The sequence below is a fragment of the Doryrhamphus excisus genome, linkage group LG14, assembly GCF_037039965.1.
Source record: "Doryrhamphus excisus strain RoL-2023G ecotype Guam linkage group LG14, RoL_Dexc_Guam_v1.1, whole genome shotgun sequence".
Taxonomy (NCBI): Eukaryota; Metazoa; Chordata; class Actinopteri; order Syngnathiformes; family Syngnathidae; genus Doryrhamphus; species Doryrhamphus excisus.
In genome coordinates, this window is record NC_136370.1 from 8422847 (window position 1) to 8444038 (window position 21192).

General features: G+C 39.4%; 1 protein-coding gene across 1 annotated transcript in view; it reads right to left on the reverse strand.

Annotated features, from left to right (window-relative positions):
- The window catches only part of htr1d (5-hydroxytryptamine (serotonin) receptor 1D, G protein-coupled), a 91366-nt gene that overhangs the window by 60799 nt on the left and 9375 nt on the right, over positions 1-21192 (reverse strand). The window lies entirely within an intron of this gene.

Genomic DNA, 21192 nt, shown 5'->3' on the forward strand with positions numbered 1-21192 from the left:
GCTTTTCCACTCTCTCGGGTCCCTGCTGGGAGGCACGGAAAAATGTCAATCGTAAGCGCATTCGCCGCAAAGATCCAAAGAGTGACCCTGAACCGTGAAAGCGTCCATCCCATCCACACAACAGCTTCTAGGGGGTTAGCAGGGGAGCGGGACTGCATGGTGTGATAACTGGAATATAGATGATTTCAGCCTGTCATCGGGCCGTTTTCAACATGTTTTTAAACCAAGATGCTGCTCATATTTCCATCTGTGTTTTTACGTTGAGACACTTTGCTCATTCGCGGAAGAATAGCTATGAACCATGAACAGTAATTGACAGCAGTTGATTAGGAAGCAATTACGATAATATCTATAATAATGATCTTGGAAAAAATATGGGGTCAAGCAGCGTGGGCCTTATAGGGTAATTAAGTTCCATTCAAATGACTATGTTTAACATATGTTTTGGGTACAAACCAATGTGACAATTAAGGCAGACATTTATGAGTAGGACATTCTTAATAAGGATGAGCAAGTATACCACCATCTGTATCTGGGCTTAAATCGGTACATTATTTTAACTCTGAATTGATGAGAACATTACTAACACCTAGTGGCCAGTGTAGCATACTACATATTATATCTTTGAATGCGTCTTTTGAATGTCTTATATGTGTATTTTCATTTATTTTGTTACTCCGCGGGCTGCATGGCGGACGAGTGGTTAGCGCACAGGACTCACAGCTACGAGATCCGAGTTCAATTCCACCCTGTGCCATCTCTGTGTGGAGTTTGCATGTTCTCCGGTTTCCTCCCACATTCCAAAAACATGCTAGGTTAATTAGCGACTCCAAATTGTCCATAGATATGAATGTGAGTGTGAATGGTTGTTTGTCTATATGTGCCCTGTGATTGGCTGGCAACCAGTCCAGGGTGTACTCCGTACTTCGCCCGAAGACAGCTGGGATAGGCTCCAGCACCACCCATGACCGTCGTGAGGATAAGCGGTAGGAAATGAATGAATGAATGAATGAATAGTTACTCCTCATGACTACATGCTATCCAGTCCTTGTACAACCAGAACAGGAGCCTGGATCACAGTAAGTCCAGCCTGTTTCCGGTGAACGTTGGCCACCACTAAAGTTGCCCTTTGTCGCTGACTGTGTTCATTATTTTTATGGACAGAATTTCTAGGAGCAGCCGAGGCATCAAGGGAGTCCTGTTGAAGGGCCTTAGGATCTTGTCTTTGCTATTTGCAGACAATGTGGTCCTGATGACCTTATTGGGCTGTGACGGAAAACGTTTTTTTTGTGCTTCGAGGAAGCACTGTGTACATAAATTGGATCTTTATTGCCATATTGAGCTGAAGTGTGATTTATTCACACAATATAAAATATTGTTGCATGTTTTCTATATATATCTATATATATCTATATATACATACACACACACATTCATTTATTCATTTTCTACCGCTTATCCTCACAAGTATCACTGGGGTGCTGGAGCCTATCCCAGCTGTCTTCGGGTGAGAGGCGGGGTACACCCTGGACTGGTCGCCAGCCAATCACAGGGCACATATAGACAAACAACCATTCACACTCACATTCATACCTATGGGCAATTTGGAGTCGCCAATTAACCTTTTCGCAATATGGGAGGAAACCGGAGTACCCGGAGAAAACCCACGCATGCACGGGGAGAACATGCAAACTCGGGTCTCTTGGCTGTGTGGCCTGCATGATAACCACTCGATCACCGTGCAGCCCCCAACAAAATATAAAACCAATTGATAGTTCATTATGTTGTGAAATGTTTTATTTCATCTTATTAATTTATTATTGCTCTTTAATCAAGCAAAGATATGCTTTTTCTGATTACTCGATTAATCCCAAAACATAAATAGCCCTATAAATGTTCTCATGTTAAAAGTGTCATTTCAATGTTGATATGCATCCATAAGAAAAACAGAATAAAGGTTATGGCAACCAGAAAAAAAAAATCCACTATTTTCACTATATGCATTGATGAGCGTAGTGAGTATTTTCTCATAGTTGATGTCGCACCACAGTGGATATGAATTAGCCACTAACACCTGATTATCAGCACAAATCTAGGATTCTTCATTTAAAGGCATGTCAAAGGTGAATTATGGATTGTGCACATGTAGCCTGGTGAGGAGATGAAGGTCATTCTTCACTTGCCTCAACTCTTGAGCTATCTTGAGCTTGTATCTGCTCAGGGAATAAACACTGTTATACAGATATGTTGTCTGCTCCCCAGCTTGGATCATTCAACAATCTGAGATCTTCTTTTCATCTGCCCTCAAGTTTGTAAAACTAATCCCATTAGTTTAGCTTCATAACATAACAGACCTAAAAACCTCAATTATGCTTTAATCTTTTGACTCAGCAACACTTGGTGCTTTTACTGTACATTCTCCCCCACGGTGGGGGTCATAGTTGGGGAAAAGGCCCATGTATTATTAACACGTGGAAGGTCGATGGGCCGCAAACACAACATGAATTATCTAACGCGGTATTTGAGCTGCAGACATTCCCCACTTTCTCTGTCAAAATGCTCCATCGACACGCCGATGACTCGCACAAATTCACCAGACCATTATTTGGGTTTGACAAGAAGCTGTGTGAACTGAAGGATACTGCTACTATGGTTCGAGACCAGCCTATTCACATATTCACTCAGCTGAGAGGGAGGAAGCTCAGCACAAACATGTCAGCTTCAATGTCAAAAATATGAAAGTAAAATTGCTCAATGTTGTTTTAAAATGTTTCTGACTCTTTGACTTCCCCAAGGTTATTGTCTACTTTTGACTTTTTAATATGTAATAATGGATTGTAAGGCAGTAAATACTTCAGTTGCGGTTCTTGCGGTACTTGAAATATACTTATGACCTCCTTGATAATGAACCTTCCAACACTTGAGAGAGTTCTTGTGAAAGAAAAAATGGTAATAAAGCCAAACTAAGTGGAATATTCTACCTTTAATCTATCGCAGCTTCCCTAATTCTGACTCTTGATTGTTGGGACAATCCTTTAAGTGAAAACTAATTTTAACCCCTGCGATTGGCTGGCGACCAGTCCAAGGTGTGCCCCGCCTCTCCCCCAAAATCAGCTGGGATATGCTCCAGCATACCCCGGGATCCGAGTGAGGATAAGTGGTAGAAAATGAATGGATGGATAATTTTAACCCTCGACTCCCACAGATGACAACCAATGCCGTAACCCAATGCCTTCACAACACTTAACCCAACCCTGCCATATAAACACCCTAACCCTTACCTTAAACCTTATCTAACACCTTACCCGATTCACTTGAACTCTACCTCACCTTTACCTCATCCCAACCTTAACCTGTAACCTTAATCACTAACTCAACCCACTGGACAAAACCTTAACCTTAACAGTATCTTAAGGAGGCTTTCATGCATGGAAGTAGTTCATCCAAATCTATTTACATTATGAATGCACAATTAATCAATTATGCAGAAATGTTTCTAAATGACGTTAAACATCAGATCCAGTTATCAAGTTGAAAATTATGGAGATATTAGAGCTTTTAAGGAGTGTTATGTATATTAGCAACTGATTTATATGACAAAGTATTTCATTCATTCATTTTCTACCGCTTTTTCCTCACAAGGGTCGCGGGGGTGCTGGAGCCTATCCCAGCTGTCTTCGGGCGAGAGGCGGGGTACACCCTGGACTGGTCGCCAGCCAATCACAGGGCACACATAGACAAACAACCATTCACACTCACTTTCACACTCACTTTTGACAATTAACCTAGCATGTTTTTGGAATGTGGAAGGAAACTAGAGTACCTGTCTCCCATGCACAGGGAGAACATGCAAACTCCACACAGAGATGGCCGAGGGTGGAATTGAACCCTGGTCTCCTAGCTGTGAGGTCTGCGCGCTAACCACTAGACTACCGTGCTGCCCATAACAAAGTATTTCTATGAGGAAATTTAAGTTACTTTTTACTTTTAGAAATACAGACTAAAAAAATTCCCCTTATGGTCAGAAGCTAAAGAAGTTTGGTTTTTTATGGAATTTTTAAAATAAAGTATTTATTAGCCCTGCACATGACTCTTAGCACTTTGTTGTTGGCACTAACTCAAGCTAAAAAGGTGATGGTCCACCACTATCAAAGATGATGATACTGGTAACCCAGCATCCATATCATCCACTTCTATATAGAAACATCACAGCTAGTTCCAATCGGTGCTACATCATGCAACCTGCAGGGCAATCATGGCATCTGTAAAGCTGACATTCACTGTGTGCTACTGTAGTTGGGCCCAGGCCCCAATGTGTACCATTGAGAGTAATGACCCTTTATAGTACATATCATAATAAATGACATGAAGTCATCACAGTCTGTCATAATGGCAAAAATCCATCAGCATAAATTCAGTGCGGCCATGTAATAAACTGTCATAAAATGTTTTACAGATATCAGTGAATGATTTGTGATGGCATCGCCGTAAATGGCGAATAGCAGCACATCTCAGGCCATCTCCTTTAACATACATCATGTTTTCTCCATGTTAGATGAAGTGCATCTATTTGACGTGTGGCAGCGGTGGGGAGGCTGTTAAGTCGTGATCATCTCCGCATATTCCCAATATTCTCATGCAGAACGCGTAATGAGTCAGAAGCTGGAGATCGACTGCGCTGCATATGTTACCTTTTCACATGCACTCCTCCACATACACTTTCAACACTCCTTTTATTCCCAGAGTGCAACATCTACTGTTCCTCCGCCTTCATTTGATGAACATGAGACATGTTCATCTACTGTATGGATAAGTAGACGCTCTATACAGAGCTGTAAAGAATCCATATAGGACGCCAGGATGAGGCTGATGGGATATAATTGCAATATGTGCCAAGCATGTGAACTGTATCATCTATCAATCTTTCTATCTGTGATTGATTAATCACATGATTGTGATAATTTCATGGCGACCCGTGTTTAATTACACTGAAGTTAGGGATGGAATAAATGAAGTAGGAAGTCCATGGAAATGTTGCACAATCCGGAAGATCTAGAAATTTTTATGTGAAGGTTATTGTGTGTAGCTGCTCTATAGGACTACACAACTCAACACAAAGAGCCGAAAATGAGCATAATTGCATGGAGTCAGCCATGACATGTCTGATATAAATAATCAAGTGGTAAGTTTTAGGCTTCCTACTTTGCCCTTCTTGCCGATTCCATTTGAAACCTTTTCTTTAAATTGAGAATAAATAAATTGGGGGCTAACAAGTTAGCTTGCTAGCATGCTTTGCTTCAAGTCAACCCAAAGCCTACGCATTAGCAATGTTGTGTAAACAATAATAGGTGTAAATGTGACTATGCAAAGCATTAATCGTGGTAAAAAAAAACCTATTTAGAATTTTTTTTTGATTTTCTATGCTTGAACTACAAAAATATTTGATTTATTAATACTGAATTCAACTTAAAAAAAACAACAACAACAAACCCTCGATAAACGAGGGATGACGTTACAGTGGTAGTGGTTCCAAAAGGTCTCACAAAAACAAGCCCAAATTCTTCCATTGACAACAATGTAAATTCAAATAATTATTTCCAGACACACAAAAATACTAACAGAAATACATTTTATAGAAAATAATCATATTTTTGCAATTAACAATTATAATCACTTTAAACTTTATTGAAGACTCAGTTGTACAATGTTGTACAAACTGTGTCAAACTGCTGCCAACACAATGTTTTAATATTCATTGCTGTCATATTAAGGTAAAAACAAGCGAACCAATGTGCATTAAAACCCCAAAACAATAAATCGCCCTTTTGAATTCGGAATTGTATTCCATTGTACTGCATATAGACCTCACAGCTGGGAAACCAGGGTTCAAATCCACTCTCGGCCATCTTTGTGTGGAGTTTGCATGTTCTCCCCGTGCATGTGTGGGTTTTCTCCGGGTACTCCGGTTTCCTCCCACATTCCAAAAACATGCTAGGTTAATTGGCGACTCCAAATTGTCCATAGGTATGAATGTGAGTGTGAATGGTTGTTTGTCTATATGTGCCCTGTGAAGTTAATCCATTTCTCCCGCCTCTTATTCCCATCTGGAAGTACTTGATTGTGTTTCCAGTTTTGTCTTTAATCTCCAAGAAACAAGACCGGGAGAAGAGAGCATGTTTTTTTGTTGGGTTTTCCTTCTTTCTATGTAAGTCTTTGGAGACAATCTGTCAACCTAATCCCCACCACCAACCAACCTGTGTGTCAGTGCGCTTCTCCCCACTACGTCAATCGGCATTCAAGTGTGCCGGTGGCGCCCGTTGGCGGTCCACATCTCGTTTCACGGCTCCCTGGCCTTTCTCTGCCTGAAGAGAAAGCGCTCTAGCGATGATGAGAATTACTACATGAGGTTACAGCTACTATTAACTGAGGCTGACAGCTGAGGTGGCGCCTGGGAAGATCATTACACTACTCTGTAGAGAAAAAGGATGACAAGGTGGCATGGAGTTAATAAAAACGCTTCAAAAGAGGCTTAGGTTACATTTCAAGAGAGTCCTTTAAAGAGATTCATACGTAGATTTTAAGTCATGCTGAAGAATATTACATTTGACTTCAAAAGGTAGCAGGTTGCTCGTCTGATCCAAAGAAATGCGCAGCCTCTTCCAACTGTGAGATATGTTGATTTATATGAGAGTCATGCAAGTCAGAATTCAACTAACATTTTTGGGAAAAACTCCCACCTCTAAAGTATTCCCAATCTTTGGACTTTGAAACAATGTCATGAAGCTCAGCAAGGGCCAAAAGGTGTAACTAGCGCCTGTTTTGTTTTTTGGCAACGTGAGACGAGATTAATATGCATTAGAAGTACAACTGTCAACTGAGTGAATGAACAGTTTTCAAATTAATTAATCATGATTAATCACTATTTATCCACACGCGGCCATCTCTGTGTGGAGTTTGCATGTTCTCCCCGTGCATGCGTGGGTTTTCTCCGGGTACTCCGGTTTCCTCCCACATTCCAAAAACATGCTAGGTTAATTGGCGACTCCGAATTGTCCATAGGTATGAATGTGAGTGTGAATGGTTGTTTGTCTATATGTGCTCTATGATTGGCTGGCGACCAGTCCAGGGTGTACCCCGCCTCTCGCACGAAGACAGCTGGGATAGGCTCCAGCACCCCTGCGACCCTTGTGATAAAAAAGCGGTAGAAAATGAATGAATAATCACTATTTAAAACAATGTCTGAAAAATGCACATTTTCAGTGTATTTTATTAACAAGAAGATAAATGACAGGACATGATTTTCACATGTTCCAATCATTTTACTCAAATGAAAAATTAGACAGCTTCAAACAATAATTTGTGCATCTGATTCATCTATAAAATACCTGGAAATAAAAGCTGAAATGTTGGTGACGGATCTATTTTGATGTCAAAACCAAATGTGTTCAGTATACAGCAAAAGTAAAGGAATTGACTGTTCCAATACCTGTATGGGACTGTACTATTATCATTTTATTAAGTCTGTCCAAGTTGGATACAGAATGTGTGTGGACATCACCTGTCCGTTGAAGCAGCAGTAAAACTGAGCGGGAATTGAAACGCGTTGGAGGAGAATAAGGCCTGAAGGCGGGCCATTCAATGAGTCAATCTTCCCGAATGTTTTCCGGAATGTGTCGTCTACTGTGTGCACTCATACAAACACAAGGGTCGCAGGGGTGCTGGAGCCTATCCCAGCTGTCTTCGGGCGAGAGGCGGGGTACACCCTGGACTGGTCGCCAGCCAATCACAGGGCACATATAGACAAACAACCATTCACACTCACATTCATACCTATGGACAATTCGGAGTCGCCAATTAACCTAGCATGTTTTTGGAATGTGGGAGGAAACCGGAGTATCCGGAGAAAACCCACGCATGCACGGGGAGAACATGCAAACTCCACACAGAGATGCCCAACAAACATTCCAACCCAGATGCTCCAGATCTCCTGACTGTGTGGCCTACATGGTAACCACCCGACCACCGTGCGGACTATTTCTGCATCTGTACTAAAACAACACAATTAGGTTCAATTAGTTGCGTTAATGGATCGGTTTAAGATGGGATTAAACAATTAACTGTCAAATGTAAATTCATAAAAATTAATGAAAAAGAAAAAATATTTGTCCAATGTTGAAATCTAAAGGACAGACTGTTTTGAGAACAAAAAAATCTCAGACACAATCCTATGTATACCACCCAGATTCTCCTGATAGGATCCAATAAACACAACCAATGAAGAAAGCACTTGATTAATTAAACTTTCATTGAGTCTATGGCATTGAGATCAGCAATATAATTAAAGTGTCATGAATAATATACGGTGTAATAATAATTAAAAAGTGATATATAGAGTTGTATTCAGGAAAAGTAATTCCTATTTCCCAAAAAATGTAGCTGTCAAAGGGCAGTGTGTTCTGGTAAAGCATTTTTTCCTAATTTGATGGCTAATGAAGACACTTTTTGCAAAGTGATGCCAAATTATCAGGAGACTGCCTGAGTTGGATGTTAATGTGTGCACGTGGAGACACTGAAAGAGAGTTAATTAAAATCCTGTGATCTATAAGCTAGGTTTGAGGGAAAACATTGATTGTGGTGGTACTGTACATTAGTCCCGTGGGACTGGGAAGGCATCCATTCAGTCGGGGAACGATTGGATGTCTTTTAAATCCCTGCAGGAATGCTCTCCACGTGCATGTTTTTTTTTTCCCCCACATTCAGCGCCACACTGTTGACATTTATCGCTGGTGTGTTCATCAAATGAGTCTTCAAATCATCTGCTATTATCTCCTGAGATGGAGCTCCCCGCCGCGCTGTTGGGCATGCAGCCAACACGTTCTATTTATTTGCAAGATAATTCCTCATTACTGAGCAGCGTGTGCATTTGTGTGATTGTGGGGTTTTATGTTGTTCAAAAACGATGAGTGACGCGTCCCTTACGAAAAGAAAATATATTTATCAATATATTACTTTAAATATATTGTATTATATTATATTATTTTTCCATTATATTTTCCAATACATTATATATTATAAATACATGGAATAATATATTTTTGTACATATATTATATATTCATGTCATATATGGCAATATATTGCAGAATATACAAATGATTGCCGCTTTCAATATATTGAAATATATTAAATCCAAATATACGTATAATATATGAGTTTATATATCCCAAATTATATGCAATTTTATATATGTAAAAATATAGTCCTTTTTTGGTCTTGATCGCAAGATATACACATATATGATCTATGCATATATTGCAATATATTGGAAAATATAAACATAAGATCCCATATATGGAAATATATTTCCTAATATATTGCATTATATATATATTGTATATCTATATATGTTTTTTTTTAAGTGTGCAGGTGTTCCAGTCAGATGTCTAAAGGGGCACGCGACTGCGAAAAGGTTGCCAACCATCGCCCTATAATAGCATAATACATGGAATAGTCCGCCCCCAGAATCAGAAATAGTGCCGCCTGCAAATTATTTTCAGACTTGGTGGAACAAAAAGGTTGCCTCCTTGGTAACGAGGAATGTACTCAGCAGAGCACAGACCCTTAACAAGGAGGAAGATTTTTAATTTGGATCAGCACCAAATTGTACACCTTCATAGATAGCCACCTCCTACATATGCATGAATGTTATCATTGAGATTCATGCATTATTCACCAGGAAATAATGAGAATGTTGAAAAAGGGGCTCTAAATGCTAACAAAAGTGGAAGGGGGGCTTGGATCCACACCAAAATGTGATGACTATGTTGGAAGATTTCTTTTTAAATGGTTAATCCCGCTTACAAAACAAATTATTTGGTGGATGTAACAAACATGGTTTCCAAGAAGCGGATGTCGGATGTAATTCAAATGATGTAGGAACAAAAATAGAAATAAAAAACCTCCGTGACCTCTAAAACCTGCAGGTCAAATAAGAAGTCAAATGAGGAGGTGGATGGGGGGGCAAGTGCACAGCTGGGTATGCAAATTCTGCTTGTATATAAAAACACTGTTTTTCTACTTTTATTCTCTCTTAGTATTTTTACTTCTTATCCAACTATGGATTGTTTCAGAGAGAAACAGCGATATCGATCCAAAAAAGGAGACAAAAGATGGACAAACCCCGAGGTGTGATTCTACAGAAACATACAAGGTTACGCCTGAGGGTCCACCATAGGCAACCTTCTCTATAAAGTGAAAGACTGCTGATGCTTACAGTCACAAGGGAGTCTTTGTCACAGAGGGAGTTTTAACGTCGTTCAACACGACTTTAAAGACAGACTTTAGATAGATAGATAGACTCCCTTTATTGTCATTGCACAAAAACACAGTAGTGAAATTGCCAACGAAATGTCGTTGCCTGGCTCCCATATAATAACAGACACAAAAGATAAGTAATAATAAATAATAATAATAATAATAATAATAATGTGGAGAATAAATAGATAGAATAGACACCAAATATGAACAACATAATGTAAAGTGCAGCGTGAACAGTAAATTGCCCAAATAATTTAAATAAATAATAATAATGTAATTAAGGGTAGAGGGGCTTATTTGGCATTCAGCAGTCTGATGGACAGCCACAAAAACGTCTCTGTTTGATCAAATTAAAACAATAACATAACAAAATCTAAAATCATTTATGTATCAGCAATCGCATGTCCCGTGAACCAGGTTTGGCCGCCAAAGACCAGGTCACCGAGGTGCCCGCCCTTGCCCTTTAACTGAGACCCAATTGGCAAAACGTGGAAAAATCCCATTTGGCTTCTTTGAGTTGGGTCTGGCCGAGTAAAGGCCCACCAGTCGCTGGTCTGCAAGCCTCTGCCCCCCCAGGCCTGGCTCCAGGGTGAAAACTGTAAGTTTGCCTCCTTAATTTTTTCAGCCATGCATTGGACACCACATTACAGCACCTTTGCTATGTATTGAGTGCGATTGGTAAATAACCTGTTGTCGGTGCCAACAAAACAATTGAATTCAACCTCACCAGGATGTAGGGGAAGTCCGTATCAACAGTAAGTTCCACCAATTTGTCAATATTATTAATTACATTAGATGAATATAATTATTTTGCATAGTTTTCTGCATGCATCTATAATTATTCTCTCTAAACGTTTCCTCCCACATGCTAGGTTAATTGGCGATTCCAAATTGTCCATAGGTATGAATGTGAGTGTGAATGGTTGTTTGTCTACGTATATGTGCCCTGTGATTGGCTGGCGACCAGTCCAGGGTGTACCCCGCCTCTCGCCCAAAGACAGCTGGAATAGGCTCCAGCACCCCCCTTGTGAGGAAAAAGCGGTAGCAAATGAATAGTCATTTCCAAGAGCCAACAGATCAGCATTCAATGCATGACACATGAAGATACATCCGCCTGTAATTCTATCCAAGGCCAGCAGGTGGTTTCGTGTGCACATGAAGCTTCAAGAAATGAATCCATTCTCAAACCAGTTGACTGAAATGGTTCAAAACCTCATGGGGTTTCATCTCACCATCACTAGTGTCCAGAATGGAATTTGGATTTACATTGGTTTTCGTCTAAACCAGGGGTGGGCAAACTACGGCCCGGGGGCCAAATCCGGCCCGCCAAGTGTTTGAATACGGCCCGCCCAATCTTTCCAAAGTATTTCATTTAAACTCAACATACAACCTGGCATCATGGCCTGAGCCAACCTTTTGATGGTTTTATCAATTTCGTTTTTGACATGGTCTGTTGTTTACAAAGTGCTCCTGAAAAAAGGGACACAAGCACATAATAATAATAATAATTATTATTATTATTATTATTATTAGATTATTCGATTATTATAATTATTATTAGAACTATTATGGTTATTATAATTATTATTAGAACTATTATGGTTATTATAATTATTATATTAATGCTAATTATTATATTAATTATATATAATATTATTGTTATATTTGCATATTTTACATAATAATAATATTATTATTATTATTTTAATTTTATTGTAATTATTATAATATTTTATTATTTTTAAAATATTTAAATATAAATATAAAATAATAAATAATAGCAGATTGCATGACAATTTTACAGATACAATAATACCAGGTGGACTGTTACGTGTAAAATATATAGTCTGCCGCCCCCCCGTAAATTTTGTCATATCAATGCGGCCCGCGAGTCAAAAAGTTTGCCCACCCCTGGTCTAAACCTTTGTCCCGAATTAACAACCAACACCAAGATAGCACTATACTCGACTGTGAGCATGGGGTTTTTGTCCAATAAACCAGTCTATGTGGTTCCTCTTTCAGATGAAGTCATTCACATACTAATACATAAGTAATACATCTTAACACAGTATAAAATTAACATATCAACCTCATCCTCCGTGCATTGTTGCGTTCTAAAAGGGAAACCCATTTTGTGGCAAATGATAAAAATGTTTTGCTAATTGGCATGCTAATTAAACTACTCTCACAGTGGTGATAATGCATATTTCCTGAGATGTTCAGGGATTTTTGGCTAACAAATTCCAATGTAACCTGATATATTACTGTCTGTATATAGTACTGTATATACAGTAAGGGGGTTCTAATTGGGCTGATATACTGCCACTGGGACCAGGGAACACTGATATGTTGAGATTCCACAGGGCATGCTCTGAAGGACGCTGACTTTTTTTTTTTTAGTTCAGATAAATTCTTGGAGTAATTAAAGTTCTGATGAGCCCGGAGGTAGGCCATAATCTAGAGGCAGCAGTAAAATGACGTGAGGTATAAAAAATATGGAGCAGTTGATGAGAACGAGTGACTCCTGTGGGAAACCTCCCTCATGGGCTTGGCAAGCTCCATCAAATGAGGGGCAAAGCTGCTGACTGGAGGCGACTGGAAAGCCATCCAGTGTGGAGACCTCATAGACGCACACAATGCATGTTTTTATCACTGAATGCTCAAAGAACTACTTCATATTGGAGCCAGGACTGCTTGTAAAACAGAAAATTGTCTTTCAGAATAGTCCTACTTGCCATGAAACACCCGCAAGCAAAGTTAGCAAAACTATCAAATTAATGTGATTAATTGGATTTTATTGGCATTTAACTGCACCTTGTAATCTCCTCTAGTGGATGTCAATTTAGCAAAGAACGTGATCCTCATAGAAAGTACTAGCTGAATGCCAAATAAGCCCCTCTACCTGCCCACACGCACAACCAAAACTTTAAATTATTATTATTTATTCAAAATTATTTAAATTATTTGTACAAATTACTGTTTACGCTGTACATTGTTGTTCATATTTGATGGCATCTATTTATTCTCCATATTATTATTTATTATTATGCGGGGGCTGCACAGCGGTCAAGTGGTTAGCGCGCAGACCTCACAGCTAGGAGGACCAGGGTTTGATTCCATCCTCGGCCATCTCTGTGTGGAATTTGCATGTTCTCCCTGTGTATGCGTGGGTCTTCCCCGGGTATTCCGGTTTCCTCCCACATTCCAAAAAACATGCTAGGTTAATTGGCGACTCCAAATTGTCCATAGGTATGAATGTGAGTGTGAATGGTTGTTTGTCTATATGCGCCCTGTGATTGGCTGGCGACCAGTCCAGGGTGTACCCCGCCTCTCGCCCGAAGACAGCTGGGATAGGCTCCAGCATGCCCGCGACCTTGTGAGGAAAAAGCGGTAGAAAATGAATGAATTATTATGCGGGAGCCAGGTAACGACATTTTGTTGGCAATTTCACTGTAAATAAAGAAAGTCTATTTGTCTATCTATCTATTTAAGTCAGTACGCTGGCATTCACTAATCCAGTCTCGTTCCCAGTTGGTCTCTCACACTTTTCACACATACAGTACATCGAGTACATGAAATCCCTGTTTTTGATCATTGGGCAAACGCTGCATGCCACCAAAAAGCTAGGGGGCGATGTTGGCCATTTAGCAACTGTACGTGGGTAGAGAAAGGGAATGCCAACAGCTGTAACGAGTAGAAGCCAGCTGGAAACATAGCTTTCCTTACACATCGTTGGTAACATTTGTGTTTAAATGACATCTGAAGCTCTTGTGGTTATGGTGCTACTCAGACACACTGAAAAAAATGTCATTGTGATGGCTAGCTTTAACTTTGATTCGTGTACAGTCTTCAACTATCATGGTTAATTGGTTCCAGACCAGACCACAATAAAGTGAATTTCCCAAAAATTAGGATTCATTAATAAACAGAATATTTTCCATGTTAGACTATTGAAAACCTGTAAATATGTTTTGGTTTTTTTAATCAGAGCCCTCTAGACATAAAATAACACCCCTATAGTCAACTTTACAACCCTATTATCCTTTATTTAGACTGTGCAACTCTGATGCACAGGACCACTTCAGGGACATAAGAGCCGGCCGCCACTCATAGCATATAGCAATCTGCTGAGCTAATTAGTCAGCCTTCAATTTATTTGTCGTAAACTGAAGAAAGTGTTACAAAACGGAGTGGAGAAGAAAAAAAAGTTACCACTTCCACACAGAATAGGACCATAACTTGATTTCACTCTGACATTTTTATGTAGTAATAATAATAGTAATAATAGTCCATAGTCAGAAGTAAGAAAGTAAGAAGCCAAAAGGGTACCACTTCCACATGGAATGGGAGGATAACTTTTTTCCGACTTTGTCATGTCATAAGATAATGTCTCATCTATATAACTATAAATATATGCCTTCTTTATTGACTATAGGGGTGTTATTTTATATCTACAGGGGTTTAAGAATGTTTAAAAAAAAAAAAAGGTAATGAACACATTTTCTATGCTCCAACTACAAAAATATTCCATTTATTAATATTGAATCCTACTTTGCGGAAATCCACTTTGCGCAGTTGAGTCTGGAACCAATCAACGGCGATAAACTGTATGACTATACACACTGTAAACAAATACAGAACAGGGAAGTCAAAATACGATCTTTGAATGAATGAGGAAGTACTGACAAGGACTTTCCAACAAAATGGTAGTTTCTAGTTCAGTTCAGGTCAGTTCATTGAGAAGTACACCATTATGAACTGAAGTGAAGTGAACGAAACAGTTTGGTCGCTTTCACCTAAACAGAGAGTGGGAACTAATTAGACCAAAGGTTGAGACACTAGTTGGCCAAACAAGGTCAAACCAGGATCTGATTGCTTGGACATAGACGGAGTTGGCAAGCCGTCTAGACTAATAATATAAACTAATCTATAGTGTGATTGCAGCAGCAGGACAGAGCTCATGGGTCTTAGTATTTGTGTTCTGCTCAAACAAACATTGATCAGTGAAGGTGACTCCCGGGAAGCAAATGACGTTGTTGCATTGGCGCTGGATGTGGTATAAGCACTGTGTCAGCATCATAAATGACAGTGATGGAAGCACAAGTATGAGCCGCCCTGGGACACAAAGCGTCAAGGTCAACTCTATTCCCACTAATCCCACAAGTCACAGTAGCACAAAATGGAGTCTTTTATTAAGAAAGGGCTGATTTAACTTGTTTCTTTAATGGTTCACTCCGCAGAGGACGAACAATTCAAAGAATTAGAGGGCTGTATTCAACTCTTAGTGGGTCCTCAGTACACAAGATAATGTACAGAAGTACTACCGGTACTTGGATTGGATATACTACATCAGGCACAGAGTGCTCATCAGTGCATACACGATAATTGGGAATGATCAGAACCTTCACAAGTTGGAAATATGGCAATATTGGTAGATTTATTTTTTTAAACCACCTTCAATGTAAGTATATTAAAAATAGCAATTAGTATCATCTCTTAAAATGGAAAAGCTCATATTGGTTCAAATGTAAATCATTCATTCATTCATTTTCTACAGCTTTTCCTCACGAGGGAGGTGCTGGAGCCTATCCCAGCTGTCTTTGGGCGAGAGGCGGGGTACACCCTGGACTGGTCGCCAGCCAATCACAGGGCATATATAGACAAACAACCATTCACACTCCCATTCATACCTATGGACAATTTGGAGTCGCCAATTAACCTAGCATGTTTTTGGAATGTGGGAGGAAACCGGAGTACCCGGAGAAAACCCACGCATGCATGGGGAGAACATGCAAACTCCACACAGAGATGGCCGAGGGTGGAATTGAACCCTGGTCTCCTAGCTGTGAGGTCTGCGCGCTAACCACTAGACCAAATGTAAATCAGTGTCCAATTAATATTACTACAAATAACAAATAGGTCTCATCATTTGTGTACATCATTTTTCATATAGTATATACACACTTTGTATAGCTTACTGTACATAGTTTTTTATTTTTTTCATAGTGTAAATGTAGCTTAGCGATACAGTTATTGTGTGCAAAGCATGTGGTTATTTCAATTGATTGATGTTAATTTCTGTATTATTTATTAATAATAGTATTTATTCCTTGTTTGCAGGGTTTTCATTTTGTGGTAAGGGCATTTGTCTTATATTTCATATTTTACATGTATTTATAGTTTATTAACATTTGGGTGCCAAATTGTCCAAATTGGTATGAATGTGAGTGTGAATGGTTGTTTGTCTATATGTGCCCTGTGATTGGCTGGCGACCAGTTCAGGGTGTACCCCACCTCTCGCCCGAAGACAGCTGGGATAGGCTCCAGCACCCCTGCGACCCTCGTGAGGAAAAAGCGGTAGAAAATGAATGAATGAATTAATGAACATTTGGGTGACACATTATCTTAAATATTAAAGACAATCTAGGCTAAATCGGCATATAAAATCTTGATGAGGGTGCCACTTCGGCTTTGTTATACATCCATGTTTATGTTCCTGGGAGGTACTCAAGTTCAGAGTGGTTGTGTCCTGTTTGCCTCTGTTGTCTGCATTTCCTCATTCATTTTATTGTTTCACTTGACATACACTATAACATAATGTTATTTTAATGAGCATCCTTATTGATTGAAGGTAATTTATTTTGTTTTTAATGATAAGAAAGCCCAGCTGTAGACGGCGGTTGCTGAATATATGAACCATTCTCGTAAAACGCGTTTGTGTCAGAACTTTAAATAGCATCTTTTTCCGATTTTAGATTAGTTTCACAGGTGGAACCTCATCGATTTTCATTTTCCGCCTGCCTCGTTATCTGCGTTCCCACCTTTGCACAAAGTCAGAATATTAATGTGCAACCTTGTCTGTTACGAATGTGTGGTCCAGATGCCCAAATGCAAAATAGCAGCAGGAGGCAGTTACTTTCAAATTGTAACCAAACTCAAATGTTTGTGGGGATAGAAAACAAAACAAAAACAAAAAACAATAAAAACTCACTAATGAAAATTCTGACTCCTGACAGAAACACAAGGGAATGCACGCAACAAGAAAAATTCTTTAAGATAAGTAAACATACAAGGAGGATGAAACAATTTGAAGCAGAGTTTAGAGTGACCACAACAGTGTTGCGGATTTTGCTGTGGATCAGGATCTTCGGTGTCAATAAGGCACTATAGGAAACAATTACAGTGTCAGGTGAACTGGGTGGAAAAAGTGCTGCTTTTATTGACAAGCTGTCAGGCAGTCTTTAAGTAGGAAGGTTGAGACGCGAGGAAGGAAAGAAAGAAAACCATTATCTGGCGTGGAGGGACGTCGTCAAACGAAAAGGGATGCAGATTGAATGAAGCGTAAAAAAAGCAGCACTTTGTTTGTGTACTACATGCATATGAAGATTCACTGTATGCGGAGTCTTATCTGTAAACGCCACGTGATTAACATTTGACAGTTCTTCTTCTTCGTCTGTTTGTCCTCGTGCTAAATTGTCTTGCAGTGAAATGCTAACAGGTAATTTGCAGATTAAGAGAATGGTATTGGAACAATACTCCATAATGGACTTGAGTTGTACGCCGCCGATGGGGTGACACCCCCATTATACAGACAAGTGAAGCAAATCGCAGGGCTGTGTCAGCATGATAACACGGCTTGGAGGTATAGGACTGTCACCTAATTAAATTGGGATTTGATTTCTCCAAGGAAGTTTTTTTTTTCTCTTTCAAAAGCTGGTGAAAAAGAAATATTTGGGTCGGATTTCAAAGTTGGTATTTCGATAACTGATGCAATCAGTCATACGTCACACATATCAAAGATAGCTTTTGAATCATATACAGGTATATCGAGGAAGCAATTTCCTGTTTTATCTGCAAAAATTGAACTGTGGATTAAAACACCAAAACAAACAGTGAATGGACTATGTCAAGTAATTTTGACATTCACAGTTCTGTAGGATTATGTCTTCATAAATGAATTATTGTCTTTTTGCTCACCGAGCTACCTTTTCCTTTGTTGTCATAAAATAATGTTAGCATATCATACCCATATCCACTAGGGATGCAATGGTACAGGTAACCCACGATACGGTCTGTACATCGGTTTTGGGGCTACTGGTTCAGTTTAATAATCTCATTACAAAGAAAAAACAAGATGCTGCCCGAAAATGGCCTGACCCATACTCTAGACCAGGGGTGGGCAAACTACGGCCCGGGGGCCACATCCGGCCCGCCAAGTGTTTGAATACGGCCCGCCCAATCTTTCCAAAGTATTTCATTTAAACTCAACATACAACCTGGCATCATGGCCTGAGACAACCTTTTGATGGTTTTATCAATTTCGTTTTTTGACATGGTCTGTTGTTTACAAAGTGCTCCTGAAAAAAGGGACACAAGCACATGATAATAATAATAATAATAATTATTATTATTATTAGATTATTATTAGATTATTAGATTATTATAATTATTATTAGAACTATTATGATTATTATAATTATTATATTAATGCTAATTATTATATTAATTATATAATATTATTGTTATATTTGCATATTTTACATAATAATAATCTAATTATTATTATTTTAATGTTATTGTAATTATAATATTTTATTATTTTTAAAATATTTAAATATAAATATAAAATAATAAATAATAATAGCAGATTGCATGACAATTTTACAGATACAATAATACCAGGTGGACTGTTACGTGTAAAATATACGTATATGTGGTATATATTCTGTTCAATATATACTCTGTCACTGAATACCTTGTCTTTTTGTCCCTCACTTGAAATGTATATTGTGTTAGAAATGGGTGGCCACGTTGGAGGAGTTGTTAGCAAGCAGGAGATCAGGAAGACCTTGGTTCGATTCTCTGCTCTGCATTTCTGTGTGGAGTTTGCATGTTCACCCCATACATGCTTGGGTTTTCTCCGGGTACTCCGGTTTCCTCCCACATTCCAAAAACATGCTAGGTTAATTGGCGACTCCAAATTGTCCATAGGTATGAATGTGAGTGTGAATGGTTGTTTGTCTATATGTGCCCTGTGATTGGCTGGCCACCAGTCCAGGATGTACCCCGCCTCTCACCCAAAGACAGCGGGGATAGGCTCCAGCATACCCGCAACCCTAGTGAGGATAAGCTACATAGAAAATGGATAGATGGACATGGGGAGAGCTTTTTGCCAGCCTGGACAGGCATGCGTGCAACCAGCTTGCAGTACCTTCCAGTACAGGATTTTCCTTATGAAAACGTATCGGTCCGTCAATAAGTCACATTCCTGTGACGGAAAATCCAAACGTTAAATGTTGCTGTACAAACCACAAAATCCATGACCTGACTGGTAACTGATACTACCAGCCAAAACAAATCAAGAAGAAAAATAGGGTTCAGCCACCTGTATGTACAGTAAACATAGAAAAACACAAAAAAATGTACCCAAGCCCTAGAATGATCAAGATTTGACTTTCCACCTGTACACCACATGACTAACAATGTCCAATGTCTTTGTTCAGCATGTTTCTAGTCTGATTTCTATACCACCTATCCTCATTAGGCTCTGGGATAGGCTTCAGCTTATCTGAGTTTGGGTGGACTGGTCTCCAGTCAATCGTGAAGCACACAGAAAAACAACCATTCACGCTCACAGTCGCACCTCCGGACAATTTAGAGAGTCCAATTAGCACAACATGCATATTTTTGGGATGAGGGAGGACCCAGAGAACAAACAAACACCACCCCAGCGGAACCTGGATCTCTAGGCTACCGTGCGTCGAATTTCTAGCCGATTGACATTAAATTCCAAAGTTGTAACCAGCCCGACCTCCCAGCTTTCTGCCAAGTCCTGATTGGGCCTATTACGTTGTGCTGCAGTATATTTTATCTTCCGACAAAACACATTCACATTAATGTCAAAGGTCTTCAGGTGCGGTTCTTTCAAAGCAAATGCACTGAATTGCTAAAATGTCAAGCTGATACCGCTAACAACTAACAATGTAGAAACATGCAGAAAACCAAATCTCAAGGACAGTTGTTGGTCCAAATGAAATTGCGCGTCGACATCAACGGTAGGCTTGAGATAGAAGACAGGGCTAGCCAACCCTTCCAAACGATAAGAGGAAAAACAAAGCCTATAAGCTTGAGATTTATCACATCCTCACAGTGTAAGCATGTTGTATTATAGGCTTTGTGAAGCAGAACGGCCTCTGCATCCCATCATGAAAGTGTGTACAGTATGCTTGGGTGCGTCCGTTTGTGTTTTTTGTTTTGGTGGCCATCCAACACATTTATGCCGGCTCTCCCGCTTCAAACGCTATTAAGTCTCTTTGAGCGTAGCTATTCATCATTTGTATGATTTCCATGGGGTGTTTTTTTTTTTTTCTTTTTACTTTTTAATCACGGGTTGGATCCAGTGCTGAGGGGATAATTCAGCCGTGAAACAAGGCCCTGACGTCCCAAGTTAACCATGCACATCCCTAACAGAGTCTGAAAAATGAGCTTGATGATGAGAGGTGGAAAGAGATGGAAAATGGACGTGAGAGTGGGTAACGATGACAGACAAACACCATGAAGGTTCAAATGGACCAACGTTATTACGACTGTACAACACATTTATGTATCCTCTTGTGGTGGAAGAACTGCAAAGTGCATATTTTTGTACTTTTTTTACGAGAATAACATTTTTTATTGATTTTTACAAAACATTTACTTAATAATCTGAATCTGACTCTCATCCTGGAATGGATGCGTGAAAATATGTCAGTTTCATTTCTCATTTGTCTGTTCTGCTGTGATAGCAGGTATTGAAATATGCAGAGTTTTAATTGCTAAGCTAAATCATTTGACGAAAGCCTCCAACCATTCAGAGTGAATGGGATTATAGTAATCT